Here is an 18,397-nt window from a genome sequence, read left to right on the forward strand (position 1 = left end):
TTTTCTTAGTTCAAAGAACTAATACAAGTTCTAACATAAATAGAGAAGAAGGTAAAGGGGAAACATTAATGAACGCGATTGTTGATGAGTCCTTTCCAGCAGATTATTAGCCTGAATTTCTATACTTGCATTGATATGGGAGAACTGGGGAGGAGGGTGGGAATGTGGAAAGAAAATGGCACATCCAGGCTTGGCCAGCTTAGTCATTGCTGCCAAAAGACAAAACCGCAAAGAACAAAGGGTGCAGCTGTTCATCAACCAGCAATGAGATGATATATAAAAAAAGAGGTTGGGTGAGCTCCTGTCTATAAAATCCTTTATAAGAAGGAAGGGAAGGGGTTCCCGCTGTGGCTCAGTGGTAAGGAACCTGACAAGTATCCATGAGGATATGGGTTTTATCCCTGGCCTCGCTCAGTGGGTTAAGGATCCAGTGTTGCTCTGAGTCATGGTGTAGGTCACAGATGATGCTTGAATCCCATGTTACTGTGGCTGTGGAGTAGGCTGGCAGCTGTAGCTCCGATTCAACCCCTAGCCTGGGAATTTCCATATGCCATGGATGCCGCCCTAAAAAGTAAAAAAAAAAAAAAAAAAAAAAAAAAAAACAACAACAAAACGGAAGAGCAAAGCTGGTAAAATACATCAGCATCAAGATAGGATGAAAAAAAAAGGCCATTAAGCTATGAAACTGCATCAAGAAACAGCACAGGTTTGCTATGGACAGTGTTTGGGAGACACCTATGAAGTCAGCAGGTTTTCTAGGACCATTGTTAAGGCAGTAAATCTTGAGGCAATACAAGAAAAGGAAAGGGGAAGGATAGGAAGGACAGATCCAAAGAACAGTCCTGAAACATTCTCCAGGCCCTCTAATATAATAGTACATAGGAAATGGTAATATTTGCAGGGCACATGGAAGAGAAACACACAACTTAAGATGACAGCAGGGGTGCTCTAGCTGCCCCAGGCTCTGCCCCACCACCCTGAAGGTGGAAGGGATTCATATTCTTTAACTTGCTTACATCACACTAGTTTGAAGCTCTGTCCTAAGGCCCTGCAGTAGGAAATGAAACTAAAAACATGAAAAAAGACCATTAAGAGTTTTATAGGTACATTAAAATGTGTACAGTGACATTGCTGTACTGTACCTCATTTGCTTCCCCATAATCCATGTCCCAAGAGGAGAGATTATGGGTACACTTTGACTGAGAGCTGGAATTAAGGAGAGTGAAGTAAGAGATACAGTCTTAAACAGGAAAGATGGAGAAAAGGTCACCAGCCCAAGGGAATAGTCCTGAGAAGAAAAACCTCACTTCTTAGGAGCATAAAAGAAATAGAAAGTAGGTCCGGTGAGGGGTCAGATAACCCAGCCCCGAGGGATTTCTGTCTGTGGTTATCCTTGGGGCCACTGGTTTCATCACACTGAGAAGCCAAAACTCTGGGAGGAAAGGTCCTTTCACACTATCTGTAATCAGCACAGTGTAAGTCAAGGATTCTCTATTGTGAGAACGGCCAAGAAGCAGCCACCATTGTTGTAAGAATGGAAAGGCACATCCCACGCAGCAGGTCCCCCCCTCTTGGAAGTCAAACAACACAAGGCACACCACTCCATTTCATCTCAGAAACATAACTACGATGCTGGTTACGATACCCAGGCAAGCACCTAAAACTGGATTTGAAAGATGTCGCACGGCTCCTCGGGGCAGATCCTGCTCAATGCCTGTCCCCTGAACTTCTTCCTTGTTAACTGAACCCCAATTTTGTCCAAGGTAACAATGTCCCCAGTTAAAACTACTCACCTCCCCAGAATCCCCTGCAGCTAAGTGTGGCATGCAGCCAGTGAGATGTAGGAGAAATTCTATTGGCTGGGGCTTCTTGGAAAGCCATCATTTTTCTGATTGATAAAAGGACAGACTCAGTAATGCTTCTGTTCTGCCCCCTCCCCTCTCCTTAGATGAGAGCCACATGCTAAGGATGGCCGAGAAAGAAGCTGGAAGCATCTATGATGATTCTTCAAGCCCTGAATGACCTTCAGACTTCTCACTACCCAAGTAAAAAATAAATTTCTATTTACTTAAACCCCTGTGGCTGGATTTTGTTACTTGCAGCTGAACACAATTCCTAATACCAACACCTACCATCCTAAAAATCACTCAGTGATTTAGAAGCATCAGGCTTAACTTGACCCAGAATCTCTGAGAGGGCATCATTGCTCCAAGTTAGACAACAAAGGTAGTGTCTTACTTCCTAGAACATATTTTAATGAGCGGAGCTGCTTAGATAGTGACTCTCATGTTTTCACAAATAAATGTATTATATTAGCTTTTGGTCACTTGGAAGGCATAGAAAGATGGAGCCTGCAGGAAAAGGCATAGGAGTAGAAGGTATCCAGCTCTTGAAAATGCTTTTTTCAAAAGCATGGCTATGTTCACTGCAGTGCTATTCACAATAGCTAAGATATAGAAACAAGAAATGTTAACTGACAGGTGAATGGATAAAGAAGATGTGGCAAATATATACCATGGAATACTTCTCAGCCATAAAGGGAAAATAATGTCATTTGCAGCAACATGAGCGCAACCAGAGATTCTCATACTAAGTGAAATAAGTCAGAAAGAGAAAGACAAATAGCATATGGTATCACTTACATGTGGAATCTAAAATATGGCACAAATGATCCTATCTATAAAACAAAAATAGATCATGAACATGGAGATCAGACTTGTGGTTGCCAAGGGGGGAGGGGGGAGGGAGGTAATGGGGTGGATGGGGAGGTTGGAGTTGGTAGATGCAAACTATTACATTTGGAATGGATAAGCAACAAGGTCCTACTGTATACCACAGGTAACTATGTCCAATCTCTTGGGTTAGAACATGATGGAAGATAGTATGAAAAAAATGTATAAATATGTATGGCTGGGTCACTGCTGCACAGCAGAAATTGAAGGAACAGTGTAAATCAACTATACTTTGATAAACATTTTAAATAAAATAAAATAAAATACAAAAAAAAAACCACACCCATGGCTATGCACATTGGAAACTCTGAAAATACAGTTATGTTAGTTTCTTACTGAGGCCTCAAGAAAGATGAAGCAGCATCAGATTTTGTTTTAAGGAGCACGCGTTAGGATCAAAATGAGAGAAAGCAACAGTAATAAAATTGTACTTATGAAGGTGTGACCTCATTGTAAGAGCATTTTCGCTTCTGGTGTCTTCTACCCAAGCCATCAGTTAAGCCAATCCAAGTACATTCTGACATAACCACCTTGGGAAGATGGAGCCCCGAGGAGTAGAAATAGAAATGGGAGCGGGTGGTGGGTGGTAAAGGAATGGGAGAATTACTGTAGGAGGACTGAGCTCCACACACAAGAGATGCCTGAGGCTTGGCACAACCCCTTACGTGTTTCTTGGAGGAGAAGCTTGACAAAGAACCAGTGCCAGTATCTCCTGTTCCAAGAGGGGCCTCTAATAACTTTTTGTTTAGCAGTCACTTTCACTTCAAGATTGAAATACAGCACTGCACAAATATCCTCCCTTGGTCCAAGAAGTCAGAAATAAGGGAGAACAAGGGATGGATGCTTCCTCCCCAGACCCTTTACCAAGAAAGAGACATACAGTTAAGTGTTCAAGTCACCTACCAGCTCATGTGGGCTGGGAAAAAACATATATCTCTGACTTTCCCTTCACTAGTTCATAGGCAATGTAGACAACTCCATTTGGTTAAATTTTTGATATTTAAGGAAATAAAGGCTAGCCCCTTGGAGCAAAATGTTGATATGGAACTCGAATGTCCCATATAGGATGAGAAATGAGTCTGAATTGGATGAGCAGACCCAGAGCAGAAGCTAAATGTGTCTGTTCTGATTTAAAAAAAAAAAAAAAAAAGAAAGAAAGAAAGAAAAAAGAAACAAAACAAAAAAGTCCAGATGCCACACAGCAAGAAATAATCTTGTAAACTTTCATGGGGAAAGTCTCATTCCCCACCAAGCATTGCATCTGTCATATAGAAGTTACCCAAGTTGATTAATATTCTGGTGATTCTAAGTGGAAATTTTTCTCTGATGAGATTATGTTTCTGGTAATTCACCCTCCCTGACAGATACTGGTACTCCTGCCATTGAGTGGCAGCTACTCTAACTGAAAACATAAAATCCCTAGAAATAAACCAGAGGAAGCCCACAGAGTTCAAATCATTTTGCTATGGCCATCACAACCTCCACCACTGCACCATCCTACCAATGTGAGCTGGCAGAGCTCTGGCCAGCCAGGGTGGTGCCATACTAAAGAATGTCTGCAATGACTTGTCCCTACTCTGTTTAACTGGCCCCTCGGACTAAAATTTTCTTCTTTAAGTAGGTTAACACCTTCATTGAGGTTGCAGTGCATTCTAGTCTAACCCAAGAATACCTTCTCAGTGACAGCATTTCTCTGCTCAGATCAATTTTCATGGATATCTGAGGACAGAATACTGTTACCAGATTGTATAAGTTGTTTTTCTTTACCCTCATTTAACATCTATATTACTAATCCATTTCAAAGGCAATAGTTTGCATCTATTAACCCCAAGCTCCCAATTCACCCCACTCCCTCCCCTTCCCCCTTGGGAACCACAAGTCTGTTCTCCAAGTTCACGATTTTCTTTTCTGTGGAAAGGTTCATTTGTGCCATATATTAGCAATGAGATCCTGCTGTGTAGCACTGGGAACTACATCTAGTCACTTATGATGGAGCATGATAATGTGAGAAGAGAGAATGTATACATCCGTGTGTAACTGGGCCACCATGCTGTACAGCAGAAAAAAAAATTGTATTGGGGAAATAACAATTTAAAAAAATCTATATTAGGTGATTGGGCTTTTTTTAAACGCCCTCCCCCATGGGAAAAATAGCCAAGTATAAAATAGTACACCAAAGGAAAAGTTCTAAATTCTCCATAGGTATAATGTAGACATAAACCTATTTCTTCCTTTAAGTGAATAAAGGTTCTGACAGATCAAAGAAATGTCATTGGTCTTTAAAGCCAATTATCAATTGTTTCATTTATACTCGGTCACTTCCCTTTTCCATTTCTCTTAGGAACTATTCGAATCTGTCCACAGTCCTCACATCCCCTAATTTCCACCCTCTGACTTGGGGCAGGGTGCCGTGCCATCCTAAGGCATCTAAAACATGGAGGGCATCAGGCCCATCTCCTGGTTTCTCCATCTCCCTACTGCCATCTTTCTGTATCCATACCTAGTTCTTACCTTCTTGCCCCTGGTTCTATCCCCCATTATGGTGGTGCCCTTGACTCAGTCCCTTCCGTCATCACCCTCTCTCACCGTGACCTTTAGCTTCTTCCTCTCAACCTAGAAACATGTCAGCTTCCATGAGGCATGTTTCCCTGCTTTTGCTCTTTGACCATTGCCTCTCTTGCCCCCTCTCCCATCCCCATTCTTACTTCCCTTCCTACTAGGATTGAAGTGTCTGTTTCCCATTTACAATAGTTTGTAGTATAGGTGTGTATATTCTAGATAGTTAGGTAACTTTCTAGCTGGAATATAATTACAAAAGAAACACTGGAGATGTTTAATTCATGTACCTAAATACCTTTTCTAAATCTCATTTTTGTGTGGTAGCATTTATATAAAGCTTGTTCACTCATGTCTCATATATGCTTTGTTCTCTTACTAATCTGGTTGGCAGTACATTTTCTCTAAATAGAAAAGCAACACACACACCAAAAAAGCCCTAACATCCTTCTAATATAATTTTCACACCTATCTATTTGTGAATATTGTGGGAATGTGATCAAGAAAACTTTTGAAAATCTTTACTCTTGCCTTATTTTAGCAATCCATAACACTTTTCCAAAATGATTTCATTTAGTGTTTTTTAAAATTACAGCTGACCCTTGAACAAAGGCATTGCCCCTCTCTGCAGTCAAAAATCCATGTATGACTTACAGGCAGCCATCTGTATATATGATTTTGTTCCTCCTTATCTGCAGGTGGTTTCACATCCGCAGGTGGTTTCACATCTGCAGATTCAACCAACCATGGATCACTGAATACTCTAGTACGTACTACTGAAAAAAAATCCAAATTTAAGTGTACCTGAGCATTTCAAACCCATGTTGTTCAACTGTACTCTTTGGGGCTATTCCAGTTAATTCTGTTATTAATACTGGCATTGCTTCTTTAAGTATGCTTCTCCAAGGAAGAAACAAAGTATTTGGACCCAGGAATTAAGGAGTAGGGATATAAAATTACACCACACAGAATTAACTCTCATCTATATAACTTATATACTGTATAGAGTATAGTGGCTCAGAGAATTTCCTCAGATCTGGTTAATTAGGTGAGAACTAATCCCCTTTCCTTAGTGAGAACCACATGATTTTTACCTTGGGGGCCTTAAACAAAATCTCCATAAAAGCAGATTTACCAACATCTGCACCTTCAGTAGGTCACCTTCCCCTTTAGCTAACTGATCCTCCAGGGCAATGACTGCCCAACTCCATTGCCTACAGTGAATATCCTGGGGGCTTTTGGTTTTGATTTGGTAGGTTTGGGTAAGGAGGTAGGAATTTGAATTTTTTCTTTCTTTTTTCCTTTTTTTTTTTGTTTTTTTGGCCACACTTGCAGCATATGGAAGTTCCTGGGTAAGGGATCAATCCGAGTCACAGCTGCAACCTACATCACAGCTGCCGCAATGCTGGATCCTTAACCCACTGTGCCACAGCAGGAACTCCAGGCATCTGCATTTTAACAAGCACCCCAATCTGATTCTGATATGGGTACTACAAACACCATACATGGAAAAATTCTGTTCCGTGGTAATTTCCAAGGAAACTGAGCAATCACAGCAACGGTGTGGACCGTGTACCTCTCTTTGACAACTGTCCCTCTTGTTTGTTAGCTTGTTCCTTCCTTCTTGCCTTCCTTCCTTCCTTCATTTGAATGGCATTTGTTGACTGCCTACTCCTTTTCCTGCCGTACACAATCGGCAGTGAAATAGAAGACTGGCACATAAGATACAAGGCAGTGTGTAAGACGTGCTGTGAGAGAGGTGTGCATACCTCTTAAAGGGTTGAAGGAGAACCGAGGAGCAAAGATTAGCATTCCCTGTGACTGTATATAATGAATAGGGCTCTGAATCTACCAAGCTGGCAGATGCCTACGGAATAGCCTTTGGGAGATATACATGTTTAAGCTGGTCATTAAGGTGTCCTATCCATTCCTTGGCTTCGCTACTCCGTAGACATACTGTTTTATCTCTCAGGGTTCATTTTGGGGTTCCATGAATGGTCATCAGAAGTAATAAACAAGTGGCATATTTAGAGCTGAATTCAATACCAAAAGTTACTGTTGCTGCCTGGGTCCCATGACATTATCCTTTTCTTCTTTAATTATAATTCTAATTATATTAACCTGCAATAGGAATTATATTAACCTACAATAAATGAGTTCTTTTTTAAATGCCACAAAAAACTAAAGTAACACAGGCATAAAGTCTTTAATGTGTCAAACACTTCCTTCCCCATGATATTTCATACACAGAGCTCAGTGTGAAAATAACCTTTTAAAGATTAATTTTTTTTCATACATGATTTTTGGATTCCAGAAAATGGCCCAGGAATAGGCTTTTTAAGATAATAAAAGAATATATAGGGGACACAACCAGACATATCAAACATATCCAAATATAATTTGGATTTGGAAATGTTTCTATGTCCATATTAACATTTTCAAAACCTCCCTACAGTATTGGAGATAAAACAGGAACAAAAAAAGTATTCAAAGTCCTCACCCGTCTATTGATCAACCCAGGGGAGTTGAAAAAAGATGAGAAATTTTGTGAGAAAGATGCCATGTGACAGATTGTGCCAGAGATGAAAAATGATGCTTACAAATTTACTTTTGCTTTAAAGTAATTCCTCCCTACATTTTCTCGAAAAAAATGGCATAAACATCGAAATTGATTTTAAATTGCTTTTTGGATACAAATTGGATATAAGTACATCCTGAGATTGGATCATAAAGGGGCCTGGCTTTATTCTGGTTACACTCAGAAATTAGATGCCTTATCGAGGATTTGGGATTTGGAGAGAAATCCTAAGCTATAATTTGAATCAAAATGATCATTCCAGACCTGAGCAAAAAAACACACCTTCATCGGGGCTGCTTAACTGCTAAAACTTTGCGAGTTTACCAGCATGTGCTAGGCAAATGATAGCATTCTGCTGCAATGCAAGAGGAAAACTTTGATGAGGGCTGAGATCTAAACTACACCTCAGGGGAGGGGTGACTCTTTACCACTGTTTGTACCAAACGGAGCACCAATCTTATTACGTGCTAATGAGAATTTACTAGCAAACTTCCTGATGAATTCACACACTTGCCATTCCTTTTAAACCCAATGGCCCTAGGTGTGCTAGTACACTGACACTCTCTCCGGGTAGAAAAAAGAGCGGGAGTGTGAGACACATTTAGAGAGTGAAATGATGATACCATGCCAGCCACTGAGAGTGCCTTTGGAACCACTGAATGGCATTATTCTTATAGATACCAGGAGGTTTGCTGATTATAATGTGCCAGAAATGGAAAAAAAGACACCGGCACATGACAGGACAGAAAAGGAACAGAGGCTGAGAAGAGTCGATGCAGGTCAATGAGGTCTGGCGTTGGGGATGTTTGCACTGAAGGCCGTGGGCCTCACCGCCCAGAAGGGAGCACTGGTGCGGGGAGTGGAGTGGGGCACACACACTGATTCAATGCTAGTCATCCCCCAGTCTGAGAGAGGTGTGTTACTGTTGTCTCCTCTACAAGGAGGCTCACAAGGGGTGGTGGAGCCCAACTGGAAGAATGTTATATACTTCAGTAGATCAAACTTGTAGCCAGGTGCTAACCACACCTCTGAGGGGTCTCCAGAAGCTTCACACCTCCAGACATGCTGGGCAGAGGCAGTGCTCTGCTAAGAAACTTCCTGAATAAAATACCTAATCCTAAACTAGTCAATTAAATACTTTTTTTTTTTTTTTTTTTTTTTTTGCCTTTTTAGGGCCACACACAAAGCATATGGAGGTTCCCAGGCTACAGCTGTCAGCCTACACCACAGCCACAGCAACTCGGGATCTGAACTGAATCTGCAACCTACACCACAACTCACGGCAACATCCCTTAACCCACTGAGCGAGGCCAGGGATTGCACCTGCAACCTCGTGGTTCCTAGTTGGATTCATTTCTGCTGCACCATGACAGGAACTTCAATTAAATACTCATTTTGACAAGGGTAGAAACCACCAAAGGATGAATGAGAAGAAACACTTGGACTCATTTCAGCAAATACCTCCCAAGTACTTTGGTCAGAGAAGGTTTATAGAAGAATTCATTTTAAATACAGGCAATTTTTACATATTAAAACACAGCCCACCTCTTGCTCAGCAAATCTCTGTTTCAGAGTAAAAGTCAAAGTCTTTATGGAAGTTAAGAGTGTCCTACAGGATCTGGCAGCCCCCTTCCCACCCCCAGAAAATTACAGCTTTGACCTCATCTTCCTCTCCTCCCTCTCCCTCCCCCTTTGCTCTGCTCTGGTCAAGCTGGACTCCTTGATATTGAAGGGGATCAGAGTATTCCATGCCTAAATATGCCACTTTGAGCTGAAAACAATCAGCTCTCTGCCCTCTGCCACTTATATCTAAAAGCAAGACATAAATTTCCATCTGTAAAGAAGTCTCCCTCTCCCATCCCAGGAAGAGTAAGATGACTCTTAATCACCACTCTGATCAATGGAGAAAGAACCAAGTTCAGTCTGAATAACAAACCTTCCCAAATAACCCCTAACCTTCCATTAGTTTCCCCCATATATTTACCTTCCCAGTTTACTACCCCTAGAAGCCTACCCCCCTTTCTTTGTCTAGGTGCTGCTCCACAATTTATTGCCCTTGGTTAAAATCGCATATAAGCCACTGAGTTTAACCACTTCTTTGGGTCTTCATTCCATATTCAAGAAGGCTTTTGTCCAAGTAAAAATTACCATTTTATCATCTATTAAAGTCTGTAAGTCTTTTCTCTTATTAATCTGTCTTTTCTCAATCTGATTTGTAGGCCCAGTAGCCAAACCTAAGAGAAGAGAGGAAACTTCTTTTCCTCCTCTAAAATATCCTCAAAGTTCTGGTCAGGATTCTGCCTCAGGGTCCATTTGTCTGAAACGTTCCCCCACATATCCTAATGGATCACTTATCTCCTTAATTTTTTTTTCTTTTTTGCTTGCAAATCCTCTTCTCAATGAAATTTACCGTGACTGCTCCGTGTAAAAGTACCCTGACAGCCCCCAGCATTTCTGGACTATCTTACTCTGCTCAACTTCTTTTCCACAAACTTATCAACATCTAATTTACTATAGAAATCTACTTATACTTTTTGAAAATTGTCTTTCTCTCTAGAATGTAACCTCCAAGAGGTCAAGGACCTTTGTCTATTCTGGTCACTGATAATATCTCAAGAGTCTTGAATGATATCTGGCACACAGTAGATGCTCAGATTTGGCTGAATAAAAGATGCCTTGATATCTTTTAATTATGATGATATGGCATTAACTGAATCAAGTATTACATTGTTAAAATATACAAAAGAGAAATGAAATTCTCACCAAGGAATGCATAAAGCCCCTTTAAAGAAATCTGTCTTGATCAAAATAGAGAAAAACAAGGACAATGTTGCAAATTCCATGGTAAGCTTTATTAGACTAATTTTAAAAAATCAATTTATTTAAGCTCTAAATCTCTATAATAAGAATTTCTAAATAATTTAATTCAATCACACTGCCACACTGCTATATGCTGAGTTGAATTCATCTGTTTATATCTTACCGTCTGTTACACCAATGCAAAAAAAAAAAAAGCTTACCTAAGATCACATGACCAGTTTCTGGTAAAGGCCTTGAAATACCTTAAAGAAGTTTTTCCTGACAAAGACTTCCAGAGCATTTCTAAATTAAGATTTATTGTTTCCCCACTGAACGTTTTCCTACATAGAATATAGGAAATACAAATTCTTTGATAATCCTTCAAACAGAAAAACTACTAAAAGTTTACTTAATATCAAACAACCTATATTTTATTTAGCTGTCATAGAAATTTACGATAAATATCATTGTGAAAAAAGAATGTGCAATTTGTAATAAAAGAATGGCCAATTTCACCTAAAGAATATCAGCAGGAATTAGGTGCTCTTTGTAAAATTTCCAGTGTCTCATTGAAGTACATATTGCCATCAGTACATACTTTTCCCCACCATAGTTTGCATGGCTTTAGTTCCTCCACCAACTACACTTTTCCAACAAGAATATAAGTGGAAGCTCTTTTAAAAAGTCAAGTACAACCAGCACATGGGATTTTGGCCAACACCTTGGCACAAGATCCAATATTAGCCCTTTTAGGAATATTATAATGTTGACATTAAAATAACTCTAACCCCTTCCTGGTACCAAAGCTGACAGGTTTGAACAAGACTTCCTATTGCTAAAGAACCTTCACGAGAAAGTGTAGGTAAATGATCTTTTCCTTTTTTTTTTTTTTTTTTTTTTTTTGTCTTTTTGCTATTTCTTGGGCTGCTCGCGCGGCATATGGAGGTTCCCAGGCTAGGGGTCCAGTTGGAGCTGTAGCCACTGGCCTACACCAGAGCCACAGCAACGGAGGATCCGAGCCGCGTCTGTGACCTACACCACAGGTCACGGCAACACCGGATCGTTAAGCCACTGAGCAAGGGCAGGGACCGAACCCGTAACATCATGGTTCCTAGTCGGATTCGTTAACCACTGCGCCACGACGGGAACTCCTTTTCCTAAAGGTCCATAATTTGGAGCAAGCTGATGATAGGCTAACAAGTGTTAAAAGGAACATATTAAGGTCTAAAAACAGGAAGAAAACAATTATAGAAGTGATGGGAAAAATGAAATTCATTGAAAATTAATTCAACAGATATTTATTGTGCATCCGCTCTTTGCCAGGCAATATTTTAAGTGTCAGGGATTCTAGTAGAAATAAGAGAATGAAAGTTCCTGTCCTTGTGTAGGTTTTGGTCTAATGGGGAAAGCGATCAATAATCAGGTACAAAGTAATGTATATGTCAGGTAGTGTAGAAGATATGCCACAATGTCAGGTGGCGGTGACCTGGCTTGAAGACAGACAGCCAGGGCATGGGGAGGGAGAGAGAGTGGACGGGGAGGACTATTTTGTAGGTTGATAAGGGAAGCATTTCAACAGGGCCTTGGATGAACTGAGAGTGTTTTCCACCAGGAGATTTGGGAAACGGCAACAAACAAGAATGCAAGGACCCTGCAAGTTCCTGTTGTGTCTCAGAGGGTTAGGAACCTGACATAGTGTCCATGAGGCTGTGGTTCCATCCCTGGCCTTGCTCAGTGAGTTAAGGATCCAGCACTGCTGCAAGCTGTGGTGTAGATCACAGATGCAGCTCGGATCTGCTGTTGCCGTGGCTGTGATGCAGTCAGGCAGCTGCAACTCCAATCTGACTCCTAGCCTGGGAACCATATGCCACAGGTGCAGCTGTAAAAAGTAAAAAAAAAAAAAAAATGCAAGGACCCTGAAATAGGACAAGCCCCCACCCCCGGCCCATGTTCCTAGGACAACGAAGTGATGTAGAGTGAACAACAACTAGGCAGAGTAGGAGAAGATGAGCTCAGAGAGACAGGCAGTGCCAGCTTGGAGGTAAACACTAGAGTGCTTACTCTGATTCTTCTGATTTATTAACTCCTTGAAACCTCTAACAATCCTTTGAGGTATTATTATCAGGTGTTTAATGATGGGGAAACTAAGGCACAGAGAAGTTAAGAAATGTGCCTAAATCTGAAAACCAGTACAAGCCAAGTGAACCCAGGTTGTCATGCTCCAGAGGCCCTGCTTCTCCTCACTACACCACACCATCTATCTAGTCAATAGTGAAGAGTCTGGAGTCCACTCTGAGGATAACAGAAAGTCACTGGAGAACTTAAAGCAGAGAAGTGACATGATCTGCATTTAAAAAAACAATCATTCTGGCTGCAGCATACAGAGTAAGCTATACAAGGACAGAGAGGACAGCTCATGATGATGCTTCATGCCCAGGCCCAGCAACAAGCCCTGGAACCATAACCTAAACATGACCCTCCTCCTGTCTCCCTCTTTCCTGTGCAGACAGAGCTGCGGCAGCTATAAATATCCACCCTTAGTGCAAAAGCTGCAAACCAATTCCAGACTCTTCAGTCCAATGACCCCGCGAGGTGACTCATCCACCTCTCTGCTCTCTCCCAGTCCTGCCACCATCCTGCAATCTCACCCTCTAAGTCCATGTGCTCTTCCCCTCCCCCTCTTCACGCAAACAACTCCTGAAAGTCCAACTTTCCCACACTCAACTTTAATCAGCCAAAACAGAAAGCTCTGATTCTCCATAACTTGGTAACTTAAAAAAACCATGAATGCAACATATTAAATATATCACTGGCGGCTAGTCCCCATGGACCAATATTCACCAAAAGAAGTATAGTGTTTGATTTTAGGTACATATCATGTAGTACAGGTGCAACGAAAAGTAATAGACTGCTTGATAATGATGTTGCCAGGCTGTGGCTGCCAGGTGACGCTAAGATCCTAGAACTTCAAGAACCAGCAGACCTGAGTTTTAATTCCATTTTACCCATTTACTGAATTCGTGACCTTGGGCAAGTTTTAAAGCTGCAAACATTCCATTTCTTTATTCTATAAAATAATAATAGCACTCCTAGCTCAGAAAGCTGTGAGGAGCATATGACTACAGGATGTGAACCCAGCACATGTTAGGAGCTACATGTGTAGGATTTTAAAACTTTTCCATCCATTTTATCCTTTTTAAAGAGAGCTATTTCTTAATATTCAAAAGCACAATTCCTCCCCTTCTTTCCTTAGTTTTAACTTTTAAAACTTGTTTCTTTTAAAGAAATTATTTTATTCTGATTTGGCATAAATATACTTACATCAAAACAAAAGCATGCTTATTCTTATGTTTTTGGAGACTCTGCTCTCTTAAACAGAGATGCCAAATGACCAGGCAGCAAAACTGCAGGCTGTACATACATACAGTAACTGTTCATATGCCATTGCCTGTATCATAGTCGTCCACACCGAGTGTCTGAATACTGCCCAGTTCTTGGATGAAGGGTGACTCAAAGCTGAAAATTTTGTCAATGAGCTTTAAGCCTGGGTTAATTAATGACTCAGGCAGAGGCCCCTCAGCTCCCTACACAATAAATCCAAGACTTTGAATAGGGTTTCAACTTGGGAATTTCTGACACAGCGTGTATAAAAAGTTGCCAGGAATTACACTGCTTGGGCTATATATCCTCTTGTCTTTGCTCTAATTATTTTTTTTAAATACCACGCATACACTAGGCTCTCACTTATAGATAATCCCTTCTAATACTAAGTAAAGTTTAAAAGCAACTTCTAGATTCTTTATGGTGTTCCTTTTACATTGCACATGATAACTGAAGATTCTGAAAGATGTAATACCATTATAAAATATAATGTTCAGTACAAAAACATCCTTTGACTCAGGGTAAATTAATTACTCCTTTGATCTTAATGAGCGCATACAAATAAGGACTAGGAACTGAAATAACTAACTTCATTTAAAGAAGGCAGTTACCTGACTGAAGTGAACCAGATACTTGTTGGAGCTCATCCAAACTAGGTCTGAAAATATTGTTAAAAATATGTGAGAGTAATCTCCCTGGAATAGTTATTCCTACTGATCCTAAAGAATAAATTTGCAGGAATGGCTCCTCCCTGTTGGTCCTTTCCCAAAACAGCTTGATCTGAAGATAGGTAACCTTTCCAGAGATTAAACAGCTCACCTGAATCTTTACTAAATCATCACCTTACTTCTCATTAACCTGAAGACGTATCACATTTTTTCAATGACGATGTTCCTGGCATTCTAGCAAATAATTTTTTGTAAAGGTCCATCCAGTGCATTATAGGAAAGGTTAAGCACCCCCAGTTGTCAGGCACTAAATGCCAATTACAGGGTATATGACAGTAAACAATAACATTCATCCTCACTGGAAAACCATTTTTGGCAAATAGCCAAAAAATAAAAATTGTCATTCAAAAATACTCACTTTTAAAAAATTATAGTAGGACTGAAATTTTGTCCTACATTCACCCCAGTTTTTAAACAATTAATTAAAGCAGATTTAGAAGTTCTATAGAAAACAGCCAGTTTTGCCGTGGTTGCCACAGGAAATCTTTAAGAACAACCAAAAACCCCCACAGTTTTATTGTGGAGTTAAAAGTTTTGTTGCAAGACTGCTGTTAAATCATCAGTCTCTAGAACGTGAATGTCTCTGAATACCTGTCCACATAAAGGCTACATCACAAATAAATCTGTTTTAATGCCTCATTCTCTGAGAAAAGAGTTTTAAAATCCATCAAAAAAACATTATTATTGCAGAGGCAGGTCACCTGTCATGAAATCTATTTGGACTCAATCTAATGCCATTTTCAAAAGCATTCTTGTAGGTAGAACCTGTCCCTAACAACACAGTAAAATAATTCATCTAAAAGCAGTGAGACTCTAGAAACCCACAGTGAGGGGACTGTATGTTTATTTATAAAACTTTTGCATGCTTTAATCCCAGTGCTGATCTCCTAGGTTGAGCTGTCAAATAACTCAATGTGATAAATGCACTGCAGAATTTGTTAGCAGTTGTCCCTAACCAAACTAGGAAAGGACAACATTAAGAATTTGTCAAAGAGAAAGGCAGAGAGAACTGTAAATCCCAAAGTCAGACACGGAAATTGGATGAGAGTAGAACTGATTTCACAGAACTTTCTAATATCTTACCTCATAAAATCCCAGCGAGTTCCTCTCTGCCTTTGCCAGGGTTGAATCCATCATTTCACATCAGATTGAGGAGGCAGCATGAAGAAATGTTTCACTCTCCTTAAAAATCATGTACCTGGCCTGCCCACTTGGCAATCTCATTCATAGAAGTGGCCAGAACCGAAGTCAAAGAGGATCTGTGGTCTGGAGTCCTAGTGCGGCTGGGAGAGCATTTGGGGGCCACTCCAGATGCTCCTGCTGCCCTTCCTCTTCCCCCAAAGTTCCAGAAATGAAGCACTGACTGGGACTCAAGCAGGCCTCCACCAAGGGGCCCCTGTCCAGCTAAGAACAGCTGAGAACCACTCCCGCCTTTCATCAAGACTTATCACTGCTCAGGCATCCTAAGTGAAAAAACATCACATATCAGTGTCCCTGTGGCTGAGGCAGTTGCGGCCACACCCCTGCAAAGGGCACAGGATGCAATCGCCCCATCCTCCCCTCAGCTTCCTTCCTTTGCTTTTCCATGGGAGAATTCCAAAGAATGAGTTACGTGTACACACACACACACACACACACACACACACACACACACACACACTTATGCAGAGTGGGCTGATGTCAACAAGCTAACTGTTATCACAGAGAGGGAAGTTTTCTGTTTGATTTACTCAGAATAGAGCGGCCACTATCTGGGAACTCGAATTTACTGTTACCTTTAACAAGATACAGCCTTCATTTCAATTACTGAAATAGACTTACAGTATCCTAGCCAATCCAGAATGGAATTTTTGGACTTGCGATTTCAAAGGGCAAAAAAAACCAAAAAACAAAAAAAGGACTAAAGGAGTTCCCACTGTGGCTCATCAGGTTAAGAACCCAACATAGAGTCCCTGAGGATTCAGGTTCAACCCCTGGCCTTGCTCAGTGCGTTAAGGATCTGGCATTGCAGTGATCTTTTGCGTAGGTTGCAGACACAAGTTTGGATCCCACTTTGCTATGGCTGTGGCGTAGGCTGGCAGCTATGGCTCCAATTTGACCCCTAGCCTGGGAACTTCCATATGCCTCAGGAACGACCATAAAAAGAAAAAGAAAAAGAAAAAAAAAAAGCACAACTTTTTTGTATGTCATGTAGGTTTAATGAAAGCTCCAAAATGTGGTTATAAATCCAGAAACTATGTTCAGACCTTACTTCTAATGCAAAATTAGATACAATCACAATTTAGCTGGTGCTCCTGTCTTATTCTAGGAAGTAACTGGAGTAGGAGAGCCTCCAATTCAGATGTGTTGTTCTTCAAAGGGGAAAGGGGCCTCATGAAGCTGTTAGCCCACCTGGGGCAGTTGCTGCAATTTTTAAGTGCTGATTGAATGAGTGAGTGCAATCAGAGGCTGCAAGACCATCCCTTTCCAGCAAACTTTCCAGGAAAGTAAGTGAGATGTCCTCAATTGTCACGTGCTTTTGCTGTGAAGTAGGGCAGACTGGATTTAAGCTCCAGGCTACATTTGGTGGCTGCAATTTCCTCTCCACTGTTCCCTTAACCCAGAGGTGGTTCGCCATGGAGCTCCAAGAGGCAGAGAACTTTGGGCTAATTCTGGAATAGAATGAGCGAACACAGCAAGCTTGACACCCCAGAATAACCATCGCCCTGTCCAGGCTTCTTCTGGACATGCAAACCCAGCTGCAATTAGAACAAATCACTGTGATGCTGGGATGTGACCTAGCAAAGGACAACAACAGCAAGCATGTATGGAATGCCTCCTGTGCACCAGGAACACACAGTAAATGCTTTAAAAATAGTCTCTAATAGATGCCACTGTGCTCTAAGGCTGAGGTCAATAGTGTTATTAGGTCCATGTTACAGATGAGGAAACTGAGGCTCACAGAGATGAAGTGCTAACAACCACGATTAAAGTCAGATCTGAAAACACCCAAGCCCAAGCTCTTCACAATATCCTGCTTCCCTCAAGAAACACTGTGAAAAGGCCAGTGACCTCACTAATGAATAGATGGCCAATGGTCCATAGCAGCCTTTGTCACCTTTAGGAGATGAAAAAAAATAAGCTAGAAAAGATAAATTTATTTCCTATTATTGGCATCAAAGATGGTTACAGCCTATGAACAACAGACTTTTTAATAATGTCAGCATCTCTGCTTTCATCCCCAGTCTAAGAAAGTATATAATCTTAAACTTTTGTCTACTTTCCTGTTATGGACAATATATTTTCATCAGGCTTTAAAAGAGGCTCACCCACTCTGCCCAAGATGCAACCCTTAGCTCCACTCACTGCCAGGTACCTGGACCCACCTGATGCCCCCACTACTCTGGGCCTCCAGACCAGGATTCTTTGCCTTCCGAATCCTATAGCATTTTCCAGACATATCCCTTTAGCTGAACTCTAAACACACATGATCCACCCATGTATCATTGACATTCACATGTGACAAACAGGCTAGTTTCCTATGTACAAGAAATCTGCTTTCTCCCAGCACAAGCCTTTGTCAAAATGGAACTAAATTTCCAAGTTGATCAAGAAAGAAACGTAGCGTGGAGCCAGGGAGGTTG

At 41.0% G+C, this 18,397-nt stretch overlaps 1 protein-coding gene across 7 annotated transcripts in view; it reads right to left on the reverse strand.

Annotated features, from left to right (window-relative positions):
- HECW2 (HECT, C2 and WW domain containing E3 ubiquitin protein ligase 2) overlaps positions 1-18,397 on the reverse strand; it is a 412,843-nt gene that overhangs the window by 162,063 nt on the left and 232,383 nt on the right. The window contains exon 1 of one of the 7 annotated variants that reach the window (XM_021074546.1): positions 15,858-16,661. The exons of the other annotated variants lie outside the window; for them this stretch is intronic. The gene's annotated coding sequence lies outside the window, so the exon portion shown is untranslated. Of the gene's footprint in view, positions 1-15,857; positions 16,662-18,397 lie in introns of those variants that run through there. 7 annotated transcript variants of the gene reach the window in all.

Source organism: Sus scrofa, chromosome 15 (genome assembly GCF_000003025.6).
Source record: "Sus scrofa isolate TJ Tabasco breed Duroc chromosome 15, Sscrofa11.1, whole genome shotgun sequence".
NCBI classification, from domain to species: Eukaryota; Metazoa; Chordata; class Mammalia; order Artiodactyla; family Suidae; genus Sus; species Sus scrofa.